The sequence below is a fragment of the Syngnathus acus genome, chromosome 9 (assembly GCF_901709675.1).
Source record: "Syngnathus acus chromosome 9, fSynAcu1.2, whole genome shotgun sequence".
Taxonomy (NCBI): domain Eukaryota; kingdom Metazoa; phylum Chordata; class Actinopteri; order Syngnathiformes; family Syngnathidae; genus Syngnathus; species Syngnathus acus.
Window position 1 is genome coordinate 18,788,763 of NC_051094.1, and position 22,509 is coordinate 18,811,271.

The 22,509-nt window shown below is 45.0% G+C and overlaps 1 long non-coding RNA gene across 1 annotated transcript; it reads right to left on the bottom strand.

Moving 5' to 3' along the window:
- Positions 1-413: 413 nt before the first annotated feature.
- LOC119127573 lies at positions 414-10,751 on the bottom strand. The gene is made up of 3 exons (XR_005098858.1): positions 10,741-10,751; positions 8,294-8,299; positions 414-569 (listed from the first exon to the last, which is right to left on the bottom strand). It is a non-coding gene; the product is annotated as an uncharacterized LOC119127573 (long non-coding RNA).
- Positions 10,752-22,509: the final 11,758 nt, after the last annotated feature.

Below are 22,509 nucleotides of genomic sequence, written 5' to 3' on the forward strand. Positions count from 1 at the left end.
ACATGTTCACATTATTGATTGACTGTAACTATAAAATAAAATATATTTTCAATTTAAATGAATATGTAAAACATTACAAAATAAAATATAATTACTTAAATTAATCAAGGTATATATAGTGGAGCCTCGGTTTTCGAACGTCCCGGTTCTCGAACAGCGCGGTGCAGTTGCGCAGTTGGCAACGCGTTACGGTTGCGCGTTCGGCGGTGCGCTGCAGTTGCGCGATTGGACAAAAATGCGCAAATGAAATTAATGCTTAAAAAAAGGCGTTTTTTGTTTTTTTTTGGCTTGGAACGGATTTTTCTTTCTATTATTTGTAATGGGAAAATATGATTCGGAATTCGAACGATTCACTTCTCGAACAGCCTTCTGGAACGGATTGTGTTCGAAAACCGAGGCTCTAGTGTACTAGGTCATCAAATCAGTGTCAGTCGTGTCTGTCAACTAGGGTTGCCTGTAGTATTTTTAAGGTCCAGCGGGTGTCAGCAGTCAGCGACACAGTATCGACACAGTGTCAATACAGTTTGCCAATGTGTCGGGACGCCACACGACGCCTCATGGACCCATCACTATCATTCGCGAAGATTCACGAGTGAGTGACAGACAGTATTGCTGCTATCCCAGCCGACACACGTTATGCCGACATTGATGGTGTTATTATACCGAATGTGTTTGTGTTTGAATAAAAGGTTGAACGGAAAAAAAAACGTTATGCCGAAATTTGTTATTTTGGGGGACGCCAAAATAACCAGTGGCCAGCAATCTAATGTGAAATTGCAGTAGATACGTATATTGGATAACAATATTTAGGCGTATATATGCATACACGTTATTTAAAAACTACTGTAAGTGTTATAAAATAAAGATTACCCGAAGAGAAGCATAATCTCCCCGCTGTTGCATAACGGCGCATCCCTTCATGCAATAAAGTTAGCCGTTAGCTTGGAGAAAACGAGCATAAAAGAAGTGGTGTTTCAGTGAGTGGTTCTTACTTTCCATGGCGAATCATAAATCTACATTCTGGCTTACATAGTTCACATTCATTCTCTGAATTGTTCACGACAGGAGACGCAACACGTTCACTGACTTATCCATTGATGCACGTGAAGGCAGTTCACTCATTGACTCGTTCGCAAAGTCAGGACTCGTTCCCTCACTGATCCGTTCTCGCGATGAACTGAAAATGCAAATCACTCGCTCACTGACTCGTTCACTCACGGATCCGTTCAGTTGATGAACGGGAAATGCAATTCACTGACTCGTTCGTGAACGGGAAATTACGTCACTCAGTCGTAAAGTCCCTCCTCCATCTAACGCTCGCTGCTGATTGGCAATTCACGACTCGTTCGTGAACGGGAAGTTACGTCATTTTCTTCTTCGTTTTGTTTTACGGCGAGTTAGCAACAGCGCATTAATGCGCATTACCGACTCCTACTGTGTGGGATAAGTTACGTTATTGCATGTTGGTTGAAGTCATATGAACTGAAAAAAGAACGAATCACCTTAGGAGGTGATTCGTTCACTCGTTCACTGAAAGGAGTCGTTATTTTGAATGAATCGTTCACTCACGAACAAACACTCGTCACTGAACGTGTTGCGTCTCCTGGCGTGAACAATTCAGTGAATGAACGTCAACTATTTAAGCTAGAATCTACTTTACGATTTGCCAAAGAAAGAAATAAACACTCACTGAAACACCACTTACTTTGTGCTCGTTTTCTCCAAGCTAACGGCTAACTTTATTACATGAAGGTATGCGCCGGTATTCAACAGCGGGGAGATTATGCTTCTCTTTGGTTAATCTTTATTTTATAACACTTACAGTAGTTTTTAAATAACGTGTATGCATATATACGCCTAAATATTGTTATCTAATATATCTACTGCAATTTCACATTAGATTGCTTATTATTTTAATAAACATTTATTTTAAAACTTGTCTGGTGTTTGAGTGTTTTATTCCTTTTTTTATTTTTGCACATAATAATAATAATTCATTCAATTTATATAGCGCTTTTCAATAAGAGTGGTGGGGGGCGGGAGCGGAGGTTGTTGAGGTTGCCAGTACGGGAGGTGGGGGTGACGGGGGGTTGGTAGTCCAAAAAGAGGAGATGGGTGAGCCATCGGGGAAATGCTGGTCAGATGTAGCGGCGACATGAAAACCAAAAATCAGACATTTGGTTCACTGCTTTATATGACAATATGTATATGTGTTTTACGTTGTGTTATATGTTAGTGTCGCCCAAAATAGCAAATGTCGACATAACGTTTTTATTTTTTCCGGTCAACCTTTTATTCAAACACATTCGGTATAATAACACCATCAACTACAAGCCAACAAATACAAAACATCAATGCATAACGTGTGTCAGCTGGGATAGCAGCGATGCTGTCTGTCACTCACTCGTGAATCTTCGCGAGCGACTAATCAGCAGCGAGCGTTAGATGGAGGAGGGACTTTACGAGTCAGTGACGCAATTTCCCGTTCACGACCGAGTGAGTGACTGTTGCCAATTCATTTAAAAGAATTGGAATGCACATCACTAGTAGAGAGAGAAGAGCAGTGGCGAGAGTGCGCACCCCTGGGGGGCGCTAGTGCTGGTGGTCCGGGTGTCGAATGTGATGGTCCCCAGCTTCACATGCTGTCTCCTGTTGGTGAGGAAGCTGGTGATCCACTGACAGGTGGAGGCAGGCACCGCGAGCTGGACGAGCTTCTGGTGGAGGATGTCGGGAGTGATGGTGTTGAACGCCGACCGGAAGTCCACAAACAGGATCCTGGCGTATGTTCCTGGGGTGTCTAGGTGGTGCAGGATGTAGTGCAGTCCCATGTTGATCGCATCATCCACGGACCTTTTTACCCGGTAGGCACACTGCAGGGGGTCGAAGGAACAACGAGAGACAATGTGGAGGGTAAAGGCAACAGAGTCATCAAGGCACTGAGGGCAGATATCCCCAAGCTGGATGTATAGTTCCAGCAGATACCATGACATCTGACATCGCTGTGCAGAAGAATGCAACTCTGGGAACATCTAACGTCCTGTGCCTCAAGCTCCCAGGCCCGCTACGTCACCAGAGGCAGGCAGGCAAGCATTGTGAATTATGTCCTGGATTGGTTTGTCACTGAGCGTCTGAAATGGTGATTCTTTACCACCATAATTCATGTAAACATTCCTACTCTTGTTTACCTCAATTTGTGAAAATGAGAAAAGCCAAGATTAGCAGAACACTGCTTCTTATTAGCCAGACATGGGGCTCTGTGTTGCAGACACCCGTCGTCAATGAGAAGCCAAAATCGGCCGCACATCGATGAGACTTGCCATGGAGCGTGTCGGACGGAGCCACTGAGAGTGGTTGCCTCCAGCATGCCTTTTGAGGATAGATAGATAGATAGATAGATAGATAGATAGATAGATAGATAGATAGATAGATAGATAGATAGATAGATAGATAGATAGATAGATAGATAGATAGATAGATAGATAGATAGATAGATAGATACTTTATTGGTCCCTAGGGGGAAATTCAGTTTTTCAGCACCAGTCATACCGCACAGCGGGTATATAAAAGACATACTGATGATATGAGCGCAACTCAATGGAGGATATGCACGTGACGTCACAGACCGGCCGACGATTTGTTTGGGTGGCAAAAAGCGGCGGACGATAATAGGGCCAAGGCTGGTACTGGAGCATTTTTTAGCATTTTATCGGTTGCAGATCGTGGCAGAGTTGTTACGTAGGCAACTTAAACCATGGTGAAGAGTTGTTGTGCCATAGGGTGTGCCTATTGCTTCCAAAAAAACGATACCAAGAAGTTATATCGGTTCCCTGTGGACCAGACCAGAAACGATAGCTGGGTGGCGGTGCTTCGTAGGGCGGAAAATGGCCGCAGCAGCTCCAAGCTTTGGAAGCCAACTATCCATTCTTACATCTGCTCAGATCACTTTGTGGGAAGTACGTAATTTTGTTTTATTGACGTCAACATTCATCTGTGAGGTATACTGGATGTAGTGCTATAAGGTACACATCCACCATCAGAGGACGCTGGCATGAGTGCCTCTCATAACATTTGAGATGTACTCTTTTTATTTATTTTAATGTATGTGATGTTTGTTTTTTACCCTGTGGGCCAAGAGCCTGTAATACAGTTTATTATTATCGCCCGGATATTCCCTTTTTCTTGCTGCTACACGGCCATGACCTAAGGAATGCATAATTACACAGCTTCATTACAGTATGTTTGTCCAATTGTTAGTTTCTAATAATTAGATTGCAGGGCTGTGGACTCGGACTCGGGGACTCGGACTCGGTCGGACTCGGTCATTTTTGCCGGACTCGGTGCTGATTTTGACCGAGTCCATCGAGTCCGACAATAAAAAAAATACGTTCAATTTTATTTTCATCATGCTGCTGAGAATGCGCGTAGGAATACTGTCCACAGCCCTGCTTACGATCAATGCGGCCACGTTGAGTTGCACTTAGGCTAATGTTTACATTATGTACCAATGTCAAGGACGATTATGTCACCCAGCTTATATCATTGATGTGTTTCGATAGTTGTGGGGTCGTCACTAATTATTTGTGTTTAGATAAATGTCTGAGCTATAATGGTGTAATTAATGATTAAAAAATATTATCTTACATGTCCTGTGTTTCAGAATGGTTATTTAATTGGGCGAGAGTGTGTGTTTTCAAGCGTTTTGCCTCATGCCAATGGCACTCAGGGCTAAGGGTGGGCTTCAATGACTATTTTTGTAAAGCCACGCATTTAATACCATGTCAAATAATATATTAGAGTGTAGGTTATGTTCCAATGTATCCACTTCTATCGGTTAAATTGTCAACCGTACATTTATGACTACGCCATGAGTGATCTACGTTATGAACTAGCACAACTCCGGTAGGGCAGGGAAAATGTTATCGATCCGACGTCCGATTGGAACGTCGCCTCACTTTTACGTCCGCGCTCTCAGCAAGGGATCCGATATAAGCCGAACCAACCAAGAAATTGGGGCAATGTTGGCACTTGGTCGAATGAAAGAGAGCCCATTTGTTACAGCTGATCGTTATCCGTCCGGCCTCAAGGCAGCAACTCGGACACTAACAGCAATGCCTATCAGCCAAGTCAGCGTAGAGCGCCTGTTTTCCGGGCTCAAGTTTATCATGTCTGATCAGCGCGGCGCGATGAAGGCTGACTTGGTTGAGGCGATTTTGTTCCTAAGAACAAACTCAAGTCGTTGAATTGAAACTTGAAAGTATCTGTTTATTGTATTCGTTTATATGTTTAATAAAGACAAAGCCATCACAAAACTGTTGTAATTATTTAGATTTTGATCTAAATTAGCCTTGAATAAAGACTAAGCAGTCACATGAATTAACAGAAAAAATGGACAGCCGGACTCGGACTCGGTGGTCAAGAGGCCGGACTCGGACTCGGTGCAAAAATCCGACCGAGTCCACAGCCCTGTTAGATTGTTCACATATCTACAATTATAATATATTATTATTATATTATATGCTGCCATGGCTGGCATCTTCTCCGTTTCGCTCCACTGGCTGTGACTCAACGACTCAACGGAATGGACATAACCAGCAGTTAGGTAGCGATATCGTTGCAAACTCTTGTAGGCTCTGAGGTCTTCCTTGGTATATGGACTTGAACAATCTATCAAATAGTTGTAAATGTCTGGATATGTTACTGGCGGAAAAGTCGCCTTATCAGAGGACCAAACGCTTGCTGTCCCAGCTCCTGCTACGCTTGAGCTGGTGGTGTTCTTACTTGGTTTCCACAGCGGATCAACACGAATGTTATATTTTTTCAACTTTTCAATGTATCTCTTGCGGCTTTCTTGGTCCAACTGGACGAAATAATCACTCACGACACCCACCTAGGCCGCCATCCTCACGAGTCTAGTGGCAGCGGACGAGGCTTTTTGCCACCCAAACAATAATGGCCGCCCCGATCTGTGACGTCAGTGCATATCCTCCATAAGCTTCTAGAAAAGGCTGCCACTCGCAAAACAGAAAAATCCAACAAGTGCGACAAGAAACAAGTCATCAAAGGCAATACACTGTAACAAAGGAAAACAACTTACTGCAGGCCAGCTAGTGAGAGGCCTAATTGTAAACAATCCGCAGCCATCCGGCTGCCAGGGCCAGGCACAGGAAAAATATCCACCCGTGCAGAGCCGATCCGCACACGCCGAGGTGCGGGAGAAGGCACAGACCTCACCGAGCGGACGGCCGAACCTGGGACGGCCCCGACCGTGGCCATACATTGCTGTGGGCCAACTCCACATCAATAGAGAAAGGAGGAAAGAATAGTTAGGGTCAGTTAGGGTTAAAAAAAGACAACATAAGAGAAAAGAGAGAACACTGCTGGGAGGCTGCCCCTCTCACGACGGCGCCATCAAAAAAAAAAAAAAAAATAGCATGCCTGCCTGGGTTTCCTCAAAGTTCTCTGGTTTCCTCCCACATTACAAAACATGCATGGTCAACTGATTGACCATTCCAAATTGTCGTGGCCACTGGAATGCTGCAGGGAAGGGAAATCTAATATGTTTGTTTGTTTGTTTGTTTATTATTTTACTGGTTCTTTTATCACAAACAAGATATTTAGGTTGCATTACCTGACATGTTTCGGCTTGTACTTCCGCCTTCATCAGAGTGTCACTGGTGTGGTTGTGACGTGTCTTTATCAGCTGATGGATGAAGGCATGGCTCACCTGTCAGATTTGACAGGTGAGTCACGCCCTCTGCTGTCCGTTCACCTCTCCAGAATGCTGCTCCAGGTGGTAGAGCGCATGTAAACTCCCTTGTCCCTGTTGATGGTCCTCGTGCCCCGCTTGCGGATCTCAATGACCTCCCTGATCCAGCCCTGATGTTTGTTTTCTTCGGTGTGGATGACTCTGGCCTTTTCCCAGTCCATGATGTGATTTTCTTTTTTGCAGTGGTCGGTAATGGCTGACTTCTAGCGTTCCTGTTCTGCTTGTTGTTTTATTGCTCTTGTTTGTCTTGTTGCTGTCTCCTTCTCACACTCCTTCTTGTGTTCTGGTTTTCTTGTGATGAAGTTCCTCCCTGTCTCCCCGATGTATGATTTATTGCATGATTTGCATGGGATCTCGTATATAGAGTTGCATTTATTTTCCGGGTGAATTCTGTCTTTTGGGTGAACTAGTATCTGACGGAGTGTTGTGTGTGGTTTGCTAGGTGTGTTTATGTTGTATTTGTTCATGGCTCTTTTGATGCGTTCACGTACGGCAACGTCACCATTCTGCTGGGTTCTTGTTTACGTGTTTGTTTTTTGTCAGGTAATGCAACCTAAATATCTTGTTTGTCATAAAAGAACCAGTAAAATAATTGACAAGCGAAAACAAAAAGAACATAGTACAACTGTTTGTTTGTTTCTTTCTTTCTTTCTTGCTATTGCCTATAAGAGGCTGTAGAGACAGATGGCATAACTGAACAATGTTGTCAAACATTTGCCACGTGTACACACACAGGCACACACAGCCTCGGGTGGCACTAGCACCCTCAGTTTCCTAAACTGGATGATGTACCTCTGGTTAGCAACAAACGTTAATAAGGAATTGGTCAGCTCTCAAGACAAAACATGGGTGTAAGAACACAAATATTATGAATATAGGGCGGTGCAGCTACATTCAAATCAATTTGAAAAATTCACATTTCACCACTAAATGAACATATCTGGCTTACATGCATAACTATCTACACAGTATTATGTTGCTCCCATTGACTTTACACCTCTGGGGATGTGATGATAGAAACAAAGAAAACATAAAGATTCTGGACTTGACCTGACACCGGATACTTTGAAAAGCATCTGTTACTTTCCACCAAGGGTTAATAAGGACTTGTGATCAGGCAGGGATCAAAGCATTTTTAACCACTTCTAATTTAAACTAGAAAAAAAAGAGATATTGGCTGAATGCTTCCAGACTTTCCCCATAAATATAAAATATTATATTAAAGACCATGAGTAGCAGTTACTATATAGTAGGTTTTCACTGCTAAATCCTAAAGATTACTGTAGATTCTTTCTTTGCTTATATTTATGTAACTACAGTATATACCATTAATAAAAACTTTCTCAGACAATACTAAAATAGCTGGGTGCAATTTTTTGAATGATAAAATATAGCTGTCATCCTGTGAGAAAATTTTGAATTCTACTCATCTCAGAATTGGATTATCAGCCTACATTTCCACAACTTAAACAAAACATGTCAGTGTAAAAGAAACGCTATGAACTATCACGGCCACCTCATTTTGACCTGATACTTGCCTCTTTTCAGATACACTGAATGGCATCTGTCATTTCCTGTTCATTCAGATCTGGACACTTTAGTGGGCAGCAATTGGTGTGATGGTTGGGGCAGGCTGTCTTATCTTGGAGGAGTGCTGCCTCCCCTGGGTGCCCCTTTTGCCCCACCATATGGCCTGGCCTAGCCATTCTTAGATGGGTGAGTTGGTCCATGGACCACCTGAGGCAGTAGGAGCTTTCATGATTACTGGAGACAAGGGCCACTTGACACCAGCTTGACAGATGGTACTCCAGCACTGCTGCCCTGTCATGCTGTTGCTGCTACTCTGTGTACGTGTGTTCAAACTGGGAATCACAATAAGGGGGAAGATGTGTCAGGGGTAGTTAAACATGATGGTGGCAGCCGGTCTTCTTGAGTCTCAAGGGCAACCATTGCCTTAGGCCATGACTGCAGGAAAATTTCATCACATGGGATTGGAAAAATAAAAAAAACAGTAAAGCGCAGAGCTTCATCATCGATTTATTTTCTTTCTTGCACATTTTTTGTTCCCTTTTTTAATGGCATTTTTACATTCAAACCTATTCAGCCCATATTTACCTGTGCTTCACAGGTGATGTAATTAAGCTGAGTTTTATTATTAAAATTATTTCCATCTGTCCGCCCGCCCGCCCTACCGTCCGCCCGTCCATCCATCCATCCATCCATCCATCCATCCATCCATCCATCCATCCATCCATCCATCCATCTTCTACCGCTATCTGGGGTCAGGTCGCTGGGGCAGCACAAGCACCTGAAGAATGTTGACAAAATTAACCACAAAAATCACAGAATGTGTGTACTGATTGCATGCATTGGACACAAAAGTGTATGCAAAGTGTGTGTCCTTAGCTTCTCATGGTTGGAAACACATTTTATTATAAAGTGATCAACAAACAGCCAAATGACATGACTTTAGTTCACAGCGCAGTAACTGTTTGCACACAAATATTTTGAAGCAACAGACACTACATTTCTGTGTATATGTGACTAAAATGGTTGAAGAAATATAATACTAAATTGCTTCTAACTAAAATCATAAAGTAATGTTAAAGTACGAATAATTTCAAGCCCAGGTTTAAAACAATGCTTTTTTACATGCCTATGATTTTGGTCTTTCTAATATTTTCCATAATTTAAAGGTTTATTTCTGTCTTTAGTTAGTTTTGTAAAAGTTATTTTTTGGTTTTAAATATTGTAAATGATAAATGAGCTTTCATTTGTATGGCGCTTCTCTACCTTCGGTACTCAAGGTGTTTAACAATGTTTCCTCATTCACCGACTAATGACATACGCAGGGCTGTGGACTCGGACTCGGGGACTCGGTCGGACTCGGTCATTTTTTTGCCGGACTCGGACTCGGTGCTGATTTTGACCGAGTCCACCGAGTCCGACAATAAAAAAAATACGTTCAATTTTATTTTCATCATGCTGCTGAGAATGCGCGTAGGAATACTGTCCACAGCCCTGCTTACGATCAAGTTTGAAAAAGAACTTGACAGCATTGAGCGCCGCCGGCGTTTGTCGGCCGCCACCTCGCCAACCGGTCAAACGCGCATGCGCGTGAGGGGAAATCCCGCAAAGGAGGAGGGACAAACAGAGCGATTGGTTTTACTGGCTTTTTAATGAATGGCGACTGTGACTACGGGGGCCCATTAGGTCCAGAAAAGCTGACAAGACGCTTGCCAAAATGGCAAGGAAGAAATGCACAGCTAAACGAATATATGACGATGAACACGGGACGTTTTTAACAGAGTTAAAGTTGTTTTTTGTTGAACGCTATGGCAAGCCATTCTGCCTGATATGTCGGACGTCATTGGCGCATTTAAAAGCTTCAAATGGTCAGCGCCACTTCAGCTCACTTTATGCCAATATCGATAAGGACTTTGCAAAAGGGACTGAATTTCGCAAGCACAAGTTTGGAAACTTTGAAAAGTCAATAGGTACAGTTTTGACTGTCGAAAACTGGGTACAACTGGGTACAATAGGTACAGTTTTTCAAAAAAATTACGAAGCACTCAGAGTCTCTGAGTCTCAGAGACTGTCACACTTGCATTGTTTCAACTGGCTTGGAACATTGCACGGGCTAAAAAGCCATACAATGAAGTGGAGTTCGTTAAAATATGCCTCAGTGACGTTATTGAATTTTATTTTCATCATGCTGCTGAGAATGCGCGTAGGAATACTGTCCACAGCCCTGCTTGCTTGTTATGAAGACAAATTTAGTTGTTGCGTGCGCGCCCGCGCCTGCCTGCCTGCGTGCGTGCACGTACAAAACCCACAATGCCCCGCGCGCAGCCAAGATGGAAGAACCCGGGAGTAGCGTGAGAACAATGTTTTGCCTCTAGATTTGGGGGGGAAACGGAGCGTAAGTTACGATCAATGCGGCCACGTTGAGTTGCACTTAGGCTAATGTTTACATTATGTACCAATGTCAAGGACGATTATGTCACCCAGCTTATATCATTGATGTGTTTCGATAGTTGTGGGGTCGTCACTAATTATTTGTGTTTAGATAAATGTCTGAGCTATAATGGTGTAATTAATGATTAAAACTTGAAAGTATCTGTTTATTGTATTCGTTTATATGTTTAATAAAGACAAAGCCATCACAAAACTGTTGTAATTATTTAGATTTTGATCTAAATTAGCCTTGAATAAAGACTAAGCAGTCACATGAATTAACAGAAAAAATGGGCAGCCGGACTCGGACTCGTGGTCAAGAGGCCGGACTCGGACTCGGTGCAAAAATCCGACCGAGTCCACAGCCCTGGACATACGTAGCATAAGGAGAAACCAGTGGCTTTTTTGTTTTAAATATTGTAAATGATAAATGAGCTTTCATTTGTATGGCGCTTCCCTACCTTAGGTACTCAAGGGGTGTTTAACACTGTTTCCTCATTCACCGACGAATGACATAGCATAAGAAGAAACCAGTGGCGTGCTGGGACCATTTTTCAGCCCGGGAGTTTCAAATCCAACCGGTCCAATGGCAGGCGCACAGAATAATAGAATACCTCTATTATCCCTACCGCTATGTCACTTTACTCCACTATTTTAGTGCTGACAATGGGTGACTATAACAGAAAATAAAAGATTATATATTATATATGTATATATATATATACCGTATTTATTCTAATTATCGCCCATATTCTAATAATCGCCCAGTGTGTGTTAGCGATGACATAAATAAAAAACATTGATACCTCTAATTATCGCCCATGCTGCTAAAAATTCCCCCCAAAATTTACGTTTTCCTCCGCGACCGCATGCCGACATCATTGCGCAAGTTTAAATATGACTGATTTGACAGCACGTCGAATGTCCCTTTTAAATTGTTTTTCTCCATAAACTATGATACAAGTACACGTCACTCCGCTACAGTGTCCTCACACAATTACGTTATCGGGGCGTGCGCTCGAACAAGACGATCGCAATAACATGGCATGCGCAACATGTGATGTGCGACGGTAACGTGTCGCATCGATGGAGCGTCAATTGACGCACCCCGCTGTTAGAGGTAGATCAAAACAGCCGCTGTTCTAGTGTTAAGAACACCAGTGAGTTCCAGGTATTGCATACTACATAAGGAAAATATACATATTATCGCCCATTTCAGTGCTCCTTGGCGATCGGACAAAAAGTGTTCTCTATTAATCGCCCACCACACCTGTTGGACATAAACTTTCTCTAATTATCGCCCTGGCCGATAATTAGAATACCGTTTTTTTCCATGTATAATGCACAAAATTTAACTAATTTATTGTCCTAAAATCTGGGGTGCGCATTATACATGGGTACAATTTTTTCTTTTTTTTTTTTTTTTATCCGGATATCATACGGAGGCCGCCATTACAGATGTGCTTTCTTCTCTGCTGTTCACTTCAAACACGCTCCATACGAACACAATGCTCTCATATCAGACGCTTGCTCGATCACCTGCTCGTTTGCTGTCACAATGTACCCTACACCAGTGGTCCCCAACCTTTTTTGCACCACGGACCGGTTACGTGTCAGAAATATTTTCGCGGACCGGCCTTTATATAAATAAATATATTTATATATTTATTATTTAAATATTTATATATATAAATAGGATGAAATAAAATGATACGACTGGCATAAAAACAAATATAAACCACATAAAAATAAAACGTTGAATTAGTGGGAGCACCGAGCTCTTTTCTCAGAAATGAGCCGTTCCCATCTAGGCGTAATCGGAGACAATGACACCCGAAGTGGTTAAGGTTTGTCTTTAAATGCAGGATGCTTGGTCTCCATGTGCCGAAGCAGGTTTGAAGGCTTCATTGCCTCGTTAGCTAGCCTTTCGCCACATATGCGGAGTGCACTTGGCGCGTCAGAGTCACCTGTGGCGATAAATCCATATTTTAAGTAGGACTCCAGAAATGTTCTTTTAAATGCAGCTTTCCTTTTCTTAGAAGTCGTATCCTCTTCTTCTTCAGTGTCCTCATTGGACGTTTTTCCCTTTCCGAAGAAGCTTTCCAAACTTCTCTGTTTCTTGCTCATTTTTGCTTGCCTCGCGGGCTTGACTGTGGTGACATGTCACGTGACCGAGACGAGCGCCCTGTGTCAAGAGTCCTTATTTTTCAGATGCACCGACAGATGTAATTGGGAGACATTCGCCAAATTTTTTATATTTTTCAAAATAAATTCTTACTCATTTTTGCTAGCTTTGCGGGCTCGACTGGGGAAACATGTCACGTGACCGGGACGAGCGTCTTAACCTGAATGAATTGATCGTCAATGAAAAAAACGATCCTGTGCGGCTCCGCGGCCCGGTACCAAGTGACCCACGGACCGGTACCGGTCCGCGGCCCGGTGGTTGGGGACCACTGCTCTATAACATTACGTGTGGTGTCCCGCAGGGATCGGTGCTTGGACCAATTCTATTTAATATTTATATGATTCCACTTGGGGACATAATACGTAAATATAACATTAGTTTTCAATGTTACGTGGATGACACTAAATCATATATGCCGTTATCGATGACAAATCTTGTAATCTTGAGGCGTGCCTTGCGGAGATCAAGCAATAGATGTCTCTCAATTTCCTTTGTCTTAACCCAGATAAAACTGAGATGTTGATAAACGGATAAGTCGCCCCCCCCCCCAAACTATGAAAAAAAAACGCGACTTATAGTCCGAAAAATACGGTAACCTGGAGTGGCCGATTCAGCTGGAGTTTTTATTTTCTAATTTTTCTCCCAGTAGGTTTTTTTTTTAGTTTTTCCTTGCCCTCCTGGGAGTTTAAAATCAGGGGATGTTTGAGAATAATTGTCATTTTTTGAGACTTGCCTGTGATTTAGGGCTATATACATAATTATATTATTGCCAGTCCAGGAACTTTTCTCTTTTCTGAACCCTTTTATGAACTCAAGCACATGCACAAACAGAAACTAATCACAGATTTCTGTAATTCCTCCTTGAGACCCATCGTTTTCGTGTTGAAGAAAAATAAAACATTTGCTTTTAATTTGGAAAGCAATGCTCAAGATTTTTTAAAATATTTTTTGACATAATGACAACCCATTTACTGAATCATAAATAATTTTTGTTTTGTGTCTTTTATACACTCAATTTGAAATAGTTTCCTTTTTTTGTATATGGGGATGGAAATAAAAATGTATTTCCGATTCACAAATTAATTTAAGAAATCTAAGCAATATTGCTTTTTTGTTGTTGGATTTGATCTGGAACTTTTCTGACATTTTTAATGAACTCAAGCACATGCACAAACGCAAAAGGACACGTTAGTTTCCTTTTTGCTTCCATGGTAACCTTTGCAGCGAAGTGCAGTGCATACCTTAATCATATGCACCACCCACCACTTAATGTACAGTACATGTAAATTACTTTAAAATGTCAACACCACCGACTGACTGCCATATTTTCATGTTTTTTTCTCATAGAGCGAGTTTTTCATGTTCAATACTGAAAATACAGGTGAATATAACCTTTTGAAATGTGACTCATTCATGCCCAGCACGAACACACACACACACACGCACGCACGCACGCACACACGCACGCACACACACACACGCACACACACACACACACGTATAATGATATACAGTGATCCCTCGCTACTTTGCGGTTCGTTTTAGTGTTTCAGTGAACGAGAGTGAACGAATCACTTCGTTCTTTTTTTCCTTTCATATATAACTTCCACCAGTAGATGTCAGTAATGCCCATTGAAGCTGGTGCTTCCTCGCCGTAAAACAAAACGAAGAAAATCAGCCAATCAGCAGCGCCAGCTGGAGGAGGGACTTTACGAGTCAGTGACGTAACTTCCCGTTCACGAACGAGTCGTCAATTTATTATTATTATTTTTAATAAACATTTATGTTAAAACGTATCTAGTTTTTTATTCCTTGTTTTTATACTCTCCTATTAAAACATAAAAATCCGACATTTGGTTAACAGCTTTATATGACAATATGTATGTATATGTGTTTTACGTTGTTATATGAGTTGGTGCCCCCCAAAATAACAAATGTCAGCATAACGGTTTTTTTTCAGCTTTTTATTAAAACACAAACACATTCGGTATAATAACACCATCAACTACAAGCCAACAAATACAAAATTAAAACATCAATGTCGGCATAACGTGTGTCGGCTGTAAATGGTTTTAGCAGCACTGCTGTCACTCACTCGTGCAGACCAATCAGCAGCGCCAGCGAGCGTTAGATGGAGGAGGGACTTTACGAGTCAGTGACGTAACTTCCCGTTCACGAACGAGTCGTCAATTTATTATTATTATTTTTAATAAACATTTATGTTAAAACGTATCTAGTTTTTTATTCCTTGTTTTTATACTCTCCTATTAAAACATAAAAATCCGACATTTGGTTAACAGCTTTATATGACAATATGTATGTATATGTGTTTTACGTTGTTATATGAGTTGGTGCCCCCCAAAATAACAAATGTCAGCATAACGGTTTTTTTTCAGCTTTTTATTAAAACACAAACACATTCGGTATAATAACACCATCAACTACAAGCCAACAAATACAAAATTAAAACATCAATGTCGGCATCACGTGTCGGCAGTAAATGGTTTTAGCAGCAATGCTGTCTGTCACTCACTCGTGCAGACCAATCAGCAGCGCCAGCGAGCGTTAGATGGAGGAGGGACTTTACGAGTCAGTGACGTAACTTCCCGTTCACGAACGAGTCGTGAATTGCATTTCCCGTTCACCAACGAATCACTCACTGAGTGAATCACTCACTGAGTGATTCGCATTTCCAGTTCATCGCGAGAACGGATCAGTAAGGGAACGAATCCTGGCTTTCCCGTTCGCGAACGAGTCAATGAGTGAACTGCCTTCCTGTGCATCAACGGATCAGTCAGTGGACGTGTTGCGTCTCCTGGCGTGAACTATGTAAACCAGAATGTAGATTTACGATTTACTTATAGTAGGTTTTAAATAACATGTATGCATATATATGCCTAAATATTGTTATCCAATATATCGACTGCAGTTTCACTAATCCAAGATGGCGGCGCCCCTGTTGGCCGCGGCCGCTACGGGTCTCAGCATTCGACGAGGATATTCACAAAATATGTCGCCTAGGACACTACAAACAACTCAAAGTTTAGTTTATCCATCCAGTAGATTAGCGTATGATCGCCAGCGCCTGCTGGAGGTACGGTCATCGAGTGTTTTCGGACACGTAGCCACAACTACCCTAGTCTGTTTGCGTAGCCTCGGAGTGCTCAGGGCGCTAGCCCCAGGAGCTCACGACGCAGCGGGCTCGCCGGGCAGCACACGCCGGAGGAGGAGTAAGCGTAGGCGGTGTGACCGGCGGCGAAAGCGCGGCTGTCGAGGTGGGCTAACGGCTAAGCTGAGAGCTAACCCCTACAAACCGCCGCTTCCATCCATCTTCCTCTCCAACGTCCGCTCGCTGGATAATAAAATGGACCATCTAAAACTGGAACTCTCTTCAAAGAGGGAAGTTAGAAACTGCTGCGCTCTCATCCTGACGGAGACATGGCTGAACTCATCAATGCCGGACAACGCCGTTAGCCTGGAGGGGCTCGCTACATTCCGCGCCGACAGAAACAGCGAGCTAAGCGGTAAATCCCGAGGAGGTGGGCTGTGTGTCTACATCAACAACAACTGGTGCAAAAATGCTAGATCTGTCGCCAGCTTCTGCTCTTCGGACATCGAGCTTTTGACTGTGAACTGCAGACCCTTCTACCTGCCCAGGGAGTTTACTGTTGTTAGCATCACGGCTGTGTACGTGCCTCCTAGCGCTAACACTAAAGAGGCCATGAGGGTTCTCTACCGGACAATTAGTGAGCTGCAATCCACGCACACAGAGGGGGTTTTCATCATTGCTGGGGACTTCAACCAGGCTAGCATGAAGACTATTCTCCCTCATTTTTACCAACACGTGGATTTTCCAACTCGGGGAGAGAACACTCTGGACTTGGTTTACACCAATATAAAGGATGCATTCAGAGCAGCCCCCCGCCCCCACCTCGGCTCTTCAGACCACCTATCTGTTATGCTAACCCCTGCATACAGGCCCCTGCTGATCAGAGCAAAACCCACAGTGAAGCAGGTGAGGGTGTGGTCTGAGGGGGCCATGGAGGCACTCCAGGACTGCTTTGAGTGCTCTGACTGGGACATGTTCAAATCAGCAGCAACATATGACAATCAGATCAACATTGATGAGTACGCCATGACTGTGTCAGCCTACATCAACAAATGCTCCGAGGACGTCAGCACCACTAAGAACATCATCACCCGAGCCAACCAACGACCCTGGATGACTGAGGATGTACGTCATACGCTGCGAGCACGGAACTCAGCCTTCAAGTCTGGCGACAAGGAGGCACTGAGGACAGCGAGAGCCAACTTGAACCGTGCCATCAGGCTAGCGAAGCGAAGCCACAGTCGGAAAATTCAGGATTTTTTCCACGACGCCAATAACACCAGGAGTATGTGGCAAGGCATACGGGCGATCACGGACTACAACTCACCCTCCCCCCCGGTGGGTGAGGTTGATGCTGACTTCCTAAATGGTCTAAATAACTTCTTTGGGCGTTTTGAGGCACTAAACAGCACTCCGGCAGTCAAAACTGTTCCCCACCAGGAAGAGGAGGTCCTCTGCCTTGACTCAGCCGACGTGTGGAAGACTCTGAGAAGAGTCAACCCACGTAAGGCCCCAGGCCCCGACAACATACCTGGGCGGGTGTTCAAGGAATGTGCAGGCCAGCTGGCTGGTGTCATCACAGACATTTTTAACATCTCGCTGGACCAAGCCAAAGTGCCAGTGTGCTTCAAGGCTGCCTCCATCATTCCGGTGCCGAAGAAACCTCAAATCACCTCATGGAATGACTACAGACCTGTGGCACTGACTCCCATCATGATGAAGTGCTTCGAAAGGCTGCTCAAAGATCACATCGTCTCCAGACTCCCCCCAACATTCGATCCGTTCCAGTTTGCCTACCGGCAGAACCGCTCCACTGAGGATGCCATCTCCTCCGTTCTTCACCTGAGCCTGGCTCACCTGGAGGAGAGGAACACCCACGTGCGGTTGCTGTTCCTGGACTTCAGCTCAGCGTTTAATACCATCATTCCACAACATCTGGTGGAAAAACTGGAACACCTGGGCTTCAGCACCCCCCTTCGGAACTGGCTGCTAGACTTCCTCACCAACAGACCTCAGTCAGTCCGGGTCGGACAGAACACCTCCGATGTCATCACCCTCAGCACAGGCTCCCCTCAGGGCTGCGTCCTGAGCCCCCTGCTGTTCACCCTGATGACACACGACTGCGCCCCCAGGTTCACCACCAATCACATCGTGAAGTTTGCAGACGACACAACGGTGGTGGGCCTCATCAGGGACAACAACGACCTGGACTACAGAGAGGAGGTGGAGCAGTTGGTGGGCTGGTGCAGAGAAAATAGCCTGATCCTGAATGTGGAGAAGACGAAGGAGATCATCGTCGACTTCAGGAAGAACCAGCCTCACCACGCTCCACTGATCATCAACAGCTCAGCTGTGGAGGTGGTCAGCAGCACTAAATTCCTGGGAGTCCACATCACAGACGACCTCACCTGGACTGTGAACACCACAACACTGGTCAAGAGGGCACAGAAGCGCTTGTACTTCCTGCGGAGGATGAGGAGAGCCCACCTGCCCCCACCCATCATGAGGACGTTCTACCGAAGCACCATAGAGAGCATTCTGACAAGCTGTCTCTCGGTGTGGTGTGGAGGTTGCAGCGCCTCCGATTGGAAGAACCTGAGGAGAGTGGTGAGGACAGCAGAGAGGATCATCGGGGCTCCTCTTCCCTCCATTCAGGACTTGTCATCCCAGCGCTGCGTGTCCCGAGCCCGAAATATTATCAGTGACCCATCACACCCCCACCATGGACTGTTCTCCCTGCTGCCCTCTGGGAAGAGGTTTCGCAGCATCCGCTGCAGGTCCACCAGGTTCTGCAATAGTTTTTTCCCTGCTGTCGTCAGACTGCTGAACATTCAAACGTAGCATTCCTCTGCACACTTGTAAATACTGTTTTTGTCTCCTGCACTGTTCACATACTTTATCACTGCTGCACTTTGTACTTTATAATTATCTTATCTCATATTTTTATATAGAATGTCACTTTTTTTTAACCAGCCGAAATACCTCTACATTGCTGAAAGCCGTATGCAACGAAATTTCGTTTTGTACACACCTAGTGTTGACAAAATGACAATAAAGTTCTGTCTAAGTCTAAGTCTAAGTCTAAGTCTAAGTCTAGATTGCTGGTTCGAGATGTACTTTAATTATTATTATTATTATTATTATTATTATTTTAATAAATATTTAAAGTATAACTTGTCTGGTGTTTTACTCCTTGTTTTTATATTCGCCAATCAAAACATAAAAATCAGACATTTGGTTAACTGCTTTATATGACAATATGTATATGTGTTTTACGTTGTTATATGAGTTGGTGTCCCCAAAATTAACAAATGTCGGCATAACGTTTTTTTTTCAACTTTCTATTCAAACACAAACACATTCGATATATAATAACACCATCAACTACAAGCCAACAAAAACAAAATTAAAACATCAATATCGGCATAAAGTGTGTCGGCTGGCAATGGCATAGCGGCAATGCTGTCTGTCACTCACTCGTGAATCTTCGCGAACGACCAATCAGCAGCGTCAGCGAGCGATAGATGGAGGAGAGACTTTACGAGTCAGTGACGCAATTTCCCGTTCATGAACGAGTCAGTGACGCAATTTCCCGTTCACGACCGGGTGAGAGACTGTTGCCAACGGATCAGTGTGTAAGTGTTGTATTATAGAAAGAAATGTGTTAATTACCCGAGCCAATTATTATTATATATAATAATTGGGGGGGGGGGGGGGGTTGTGTAGTTGTATTGTTTGATGTGTATGGGTTGTTTCCACTGGATGTAAGAAAAAAACAAAAATTCGTATCAGTGTGTGTGTGAGTGTGTGTGGTTGTGTGTGGGGAGGGGGGGGGGTTAGGGGGATTCATTGAACGATTCGTCTGAACGAATCTTTTGAGTGAACTGATTCTAACGATTCAGTTCACCTAAAAGAACTGGAATGCACATCACTAGTTCGTTTATCGCGGCTTCACTGCATCGCGGAAAAAAAGTTGTTACAATAAGAGTTCTAAAAACATTTGCAATGTTGTACTTTGTTATAAAAGAAGTTGTTATAATAAAAGTCTTCTGAAAACATATTTACAGTATTGTACATTGTTATAAAAAGTTAAAAAATATAAAGTTGAAAATAATAAAAGAGTCCTAAAATCATATTTGCAGTATGTATACTTTAGCTACATCTACTAAATGCGCATAGCGCTGCTATGGTAACTTGTGACCACTAGAGGTCCCTGTTTAACCAAGGTGAGTCGTGCTACAAGTACGGCAGGAAGGTTCTGCTCGACATCGGCGAAAGCGAGTTTTGTCGAGTTCTGGACTTTGATGCGGGGACATTAAAGGAGCTCGGACTGCTACGTCCTGGAGCGTCGCCGGACTCGTCTGCTATTCCTCCCCCGGTTGGGAAGCGTCGAAAGCGGTGTGCGAGGAGGCTGAAGAGGGGCAAGCGTGGGGGCGTCCGGGCCAGGCTGCCGGCCAACCCGGCTCGCCCGGCCGTGCCTTCCATTCTTCTGGCGAATGTTCGATCGCTGGACAACAAAATGGATTATATTCGCTTGCTGAGATCTACAAACCGGACGGTGCGTGACTGCTGTGTGCTCGTGTTCACTGAGACTTGGTTGACCGTCAACATTCCGGACTCGGCTGTACGTCTGGAGCGGCTAGCGTGCTATCGGGCGGACCGGACCATTGTACGAGGGGGGAAATCTCGTGGAGGTGAAATATGCGTCTACATCCGTGACGAGTGGTGCCGGGACTCTGTGGTGGTATGCAGGCACTGCTCGCCACTGGCGGAGTTTGTGATCATTAAGTGCCGTCCTTTTTACCTGCCGAGGGAATTTACCGCGATTCTGCTGGTCGCGGTTTACATCCCGCCTTCCAACATCGGAGGCGACAGGGTGAACTGTACCAGGCTGTCAGTGACCAACAGACAGCGCACCCTGACGGTTTCACCATCTTCGCTGGGGATTTTAATCATGCTAATCTGAAGTCTGTTTTTCCGAGGCTTCACCAGCATGTTGATTTTCCTACGCGTGGCGACAGCTTCCTGGACCTGGTCTACTCTTCGCATAAAGGAGCTTTCAAAGCCGCCCCCCTCCCCCATCTTGGACTTTCTGACCATATCACTGTTATGCTTTTGCCCGCATACGGACAAAAGGTGAGAACATCCAGACCAGTTCGCAAGCGGGTGCGGGTGTGGCCTGAGGGTGCCTCTGATGCGCTTCGTGACTGCTTTGGCTCTACCGACTGGGACGTGTTTAGGAGGGCGGCCACTTGTGACGGTCGGGCGGACATTGAGGAGTATACTGACTCTGTTTCCTCCTACATCGGGAAGTGCATTGATGATGTGACACACTCAATATCCGTCGTCACTCGGGCTAACCGGAAGCCATGGCTGACAGGGGCTGTCTTCAGGCTGCTGAGGGCCAGGGACAGAGCCTTCCGGGCGGGGGCTTGAGGACTGCGAGGGCCGACCTGTCCCGGGGCATCAAAGAAGCGACGAGGGCGTTCTCGGGCAAAATTACCGCCCACTTCAAGGACAGCAGGGACGCACGGCGCCTTTGGCAGGGCATTCAGACCATCACGGACTACAAGCCCGCGCCGCAGAGCTGTGATGGCGACGTCCGTCTGCTCAATGACCTCAACCGCTTCTTTGCTCGCTTCGACGCTCGGAACAGCACTTGCCCGCTGAAGGCCACTCCCCCTTCCCACGAGCTGCCTCTGTGCCTCTCCGCCGACAGCGTGAGGAGGACGCTTGCCGCTATCGACATCCGTAAGGCGGCGGGCCCGGACAACATCCCGGGTCGAGCGCTGAAGGACTGCGCTGGTGAGCTGACGGGTGTCTTCACGGACATCTTTAACACTTCCCTGCAGCAGGCCATCGTCCCGTCGTGTTTCAAAGCTGCCACCATCGTACCTGTGCCGAAGAAGCCTGCTCCGTCCTGCTTCAATGACTACCGCCCCGTGGCACTTACGCCCATCATCATGAAGTGCTTTGAGCGGCTTGTCTTGGAGCACATCCGGTCAGTTCTCCCCCCCACCATTGACCCCTTCCAGTTTGCGTACCGGGCCAAACGGTCCTCTGAGGATGCCATCTGCTCTGCCCTCCACTCGGCCCTCACCCACCTGGAGGGGAAGGACTCGTATGTGAGGTTGCTGTTTGTGGACTTCAGTTCTGCCTTCAACATCATTGTGCCGCAGCGTCTCATCGGCAAACTTGACAAGCTGGGCCTCAGTACCTGCCTCTGCAACTGGCTACTGGACTTCCTCTGTCAGAGGCCACAGGTGGTACGTGTTGGCGACAAGATCTCCGCCAGCATCACGCTGAGCACAGGGGCCCCCCAAGGCTGCGTGCTCAGTCCGCTGCTCTTCACCCTCCTGACGCATGACTGCGCTGCCACCTGCAGCGGCAACTGCATAGTGAAGTTTGCTGACGACACGACTCTGGTGGGTCTCATCACCAAGGGAGACGAGACTCAATACAGGCTGGAGGTTGACCTTCTGACCGCGTGGT